Raw genomic sequence first — 4,133 nt, forward strand, 5'->3', positions numbered from 1 at the left:
ATGGCAGGTAATATGTTAAAAAGTGCCTGCTACTTTGAAGCTCAGATTCAGCACTTAGAATATATTTTATTGCTTTTGAATATTGAAATTTATAAGAAAACTTTGGCCTTTGTGATAGTTGATCTAGTTGGAGTTTAATGTTATCTAGACTTATAAAGAGATACAGGTTCACAATCCCTTATATGAAACCTTTGATGTGTTTCAGAATTTGATTTTAGGAAGTTAATACAAATGTATGTAATTTTTTTTTTTTTTTTTGAGACAGGATCTTGCTTTGTTGCCAAGGCTGAAGTGCAGTGACATGATCCCAGCTCACTGTAGCCTTGAACTCCTGGGCTCAAGCAATCCTCCTGCCTCAGCCTCCGAAGTAGCTGAGACTACAGGTGTGTGCCACCACACCTGGCTAATATTTTTTTTTTTTTGTCTTTTGTAGAGGTGGAGCCTCCCTATTTTGCTCAGGCTGGTCTTGAGCTCTCGGCCTCAAACAATCCTCCTGCCTTGGCCTTGCACAGTGCCGGGATTACAGACATGAACCACTGCATATGGCTGTCTATAACTTTAATGAAATGCTCTTACCAGGGTTGGGCTGCAGTAATGTACACCTGGTAATGTACACCTAATGTAACCAAACACATTAGTATTTTTGCAATGAAACCTATGAATTCACACTAAATTGAATACATAATCCTGATAAATAGCCTCTTGTAAATTCAGATCAGGTTTTGCCACCAATCATTTGCAGCAGACATATTTGAAAAGTTTTCATTTTTTGGAACTTTTTAGATTTTGAACTTGAGGGTAAGGAATTTTGGAGGTTTGAAATTGAGGGTAAGGAATTTGGTACAATTTTGGGATTTTATGTTTTTTTTCCTTTTCCCCCATTTTGCTTTTCTTTTTCAAAGATGATGGAAATACCACTGGAGCATGGACCAGCTGCTCCTGAGTAGTACGTGGCCTAGAGAAGGGCGGAGCACTGCGGCACTGGGGACGGGCTCTGCTGCAGAGGGTGGAGGGCAGGGCGTGCCCAGCAGGATGGCCCAGTCATGCAGTGTCTCTGGGAGGGAACAAGTGGAGAATTTGTACAGTAAAATTAGCTGATGGAGCAGAGAGTGCTGAGAGCCCAAGGATGGTTTGAGTAAAATATTACCATAGTGTTTAACAAAGAGAAATCGTTCATAGGTCTGATTTGGGGACATTTTCTGTACTTTAAATGTTTCGTTGATCTCAAGGATAACGTTCGTAGTGCTGGTAGAAAATAGCAATTATAGAAAATTTTAGTTAGTCGTGTATCAATCAGGGTCCCACCAGAGAAACAGAACCAGCAGCATGTATATGTTTATGTGTGAAGATACTTATTTCCGGGAGTTAACTCATGATTGTGGAAGCTGGCAAGGCCAAAATCCTCTGGGCAGGCCTACGGGTCGGAAACGCTCAGGCAGGAGCTGAAGCCATAGTCTGCAGGTGGAATTTCTTAAAACATTGACTTCTAAATTTTTTGAAAATTTATCTTGTTTTAAGAGTTATGGCTTAAAGTAATGTCGTTCATTCATTCATTTTTTTCAGGAAAAAAAAAACCCTTCACCTCTTCAGCACTCTGCCGGCATGACGTTAGGTGCTGAGATAGGATGGTGCACGTTCCATCCTGGCTGTGGGTTTTGATCAAACCGCAGACTGGCATGACTCATCTACTAATATTTTGAAATTGCTCTACTTATATACTAAGACCAAGTAGATAAATTGTATTTAAAAATAAGAATTAGATGTTATATGTTTATACTTCTCCCTTTTATAGTTGATAAGTGGCTCTGGAAGTACCCTCACTTACTCTGAATACAAAACCCAGGGAAGTTGCACTGTCTATTCTATTAAAAATACGCTTTTTCCTTAGTAGTGCCTTAGACCCTCATGTTGGTCCTGTGTGTTTATATTTGATACAAAGTTTACTTGGTTTCCAAACCACAGCAAATTTGAAGTGGAACTTAAAATACGGAGAAGACGGCTAAGCCAAATAAGAAGCGATGTTTCAAATCAGGGAAAGAAGAGGACAGAAAACTACACAAAGCAGACCCCACCTGAAAACCTTAGTGTAGGGGGTTCTGCCTTGCCAGAAGAATTGCTTCCACCCTCCTACCCTGTTCCCCAGAGGAGTGAGACTTACCTGCTGGATGAACCGGAGGGAAGGGCCCGACACATGTGGCTCGATCCTTTTATTTTAAATTTGGCCACCTTCAGAGAAGAGCTCACCTGGCCGTCCTCCTCCGCGTAGTAAGCCAGCGCTCCCCAACCTTTTTGGCACCAGGAACCAGTTTCATGGAAGACAGTTTTCTATGGACCAGAGGAGGGCAGATGGTTTCGGGATGATTCAAGCGCGTTACATTTATTACATTTGCAGCCACTCCCCAGCGCTAGCATCACCGCCTCAGCTCCACCTCAGATCATCAGGCATTAGATTTTAATAAGGAGCACCCAACCCAGATCCCCCGCACGCGCAGTTTACGGTAGGGTTTGCGCTCGGATGAGAATGTAATGCCACTGCTGATCTGACAGGAGGCGGAGCTCATGTGGTGACGAGAGCAGTAGGAAAGCAGATATTAATTTTAAAAATCAGGACTTAACTAAATGGAAAAGGTGAATGCCAATTTATAATTGAAAGCACACAACCCCCTGTGAAACTTGAGGAACATTACATTTAGAATTGAGTTTGCTGTTAACTGCTTGGGAAGCCCTGCATTTTTATTCTACAATCTCAAGTGTTTATGCATACTAGCCGTTTAAAAACCAGGGAGTTGTTTTAAGTGAAGCTGCGCTGTTAAATGAACATATTACTAAAACAGCACTAGAAATAAAGAGTTCACTTTTCTACTTTCTCTTGATTCTGAGAGTGTAGAAAATGAACTGGTGTTCACAGTTATAAATCCTGTCATCAGAAAGTGGCAACGCTGTTGGTCTCGCTATGTCTTGAGCTGTTTGGAGATTCTTATTGTAACAACAGGTAAAACAAAACCAAAACCCAATCCCACCAATTTTGTGATGGAGGGCACCTTACAAAGTGAGTGAGTGGCCTGCACAAAACAAATCTGTCTCTGTGTTACATGTGTCCTGTTGATGTCTACGGCAACTTACACACCCACTGGCACTAAACATTTCTACAAGCTGCAAGCGTCTGGTCCCATGAAGTCACAGCCTGTCTTTTATATACTGCGCACAGGTAAGGACCTGGTCTGAGCAGGGAGGAGCCCATCTCACACTGATCAAGCCCATTGATGCTGGTGGACCACTAAACCCCTTTGGGCCCCAGGTTCTGCATTTGTCAAATAAGTGTAACACCATCTGTCTGGTTATCACACGGGTGTTTTGGATGGAATGAGGCAGCATATCAACGTTTTTCAAAGTGAAAATAGCTATGCAAACATTTTGGTTTGATTGCAGTAGTTGCCATGTGACTTTGTGACTTGTTCTGAGTCTTTGTCACCAGACACTTGGGGAAAAATAATGCCTACCTCAAAGTGTTGTGAGGATTAAGGAAAATAAGACACTCTAAAACTGTGAAGTATGTGAAAAATATAAGTTGATTTTTATTGCTCACATGACTGATTCTGTGTAATTTATTCCTTTCACTACATATTGAAAATCAGATCAACCTCAAATTCCCTTTAAAACGTGAAGATTTTCTTGTGCAACCTGACACACTTTGCATCCAACTGAAGGGAGACCTTGAGTTTTGAGCGATAGAAAGAAAACACCGCATAGAACATTGGGGGCATTTTAGCACTGATCAATGTGACTTATGGGGAGTTAGTATCCACAGTCGAATATCAGAAATCAGTTCCACACGGCAATTCGACATCTCATTGTACACTGACATGCCCAAGAGATGGGGAGGGAGGTGAGGAAGAGAAGAGTCGCAATTGTTCTCATGAAGATTAATCCAGTGGAATAAATATGTTGCTTTGGTATTTCTTCCACTTCTGTTTCTAACATCCACGTGCCATTTTGAGATCATGTAGTTTCTGAGTCGCTCTGGAAAGCGTGTCCTCCTGCTTCCTGCCCATGTCAGCTTCCCCGTCCTGCAGGATGTCCGGCCACTCCCCAGGTTTGAGGGCTTGAGGCCGGCGGCACTGCGCCGCTCCCTG

This window comes from Propithecus coquereli, unplaced genomic scaffold, assembly GCF_000956105.1.
Source record: "Propithecus coquereli isolate 6110/MARCELLA unplaced genomic scaffold, Pcoq_1.0 Scaffold306, whole genome shotgun sequence".
Classification (NCBI taxonomy): domain Eukaryota; kingdom Metazoa; phylum Chordata; class Mammalia; order Primates; family Indriidae; genus Propithecus; species Propithecus coquereli.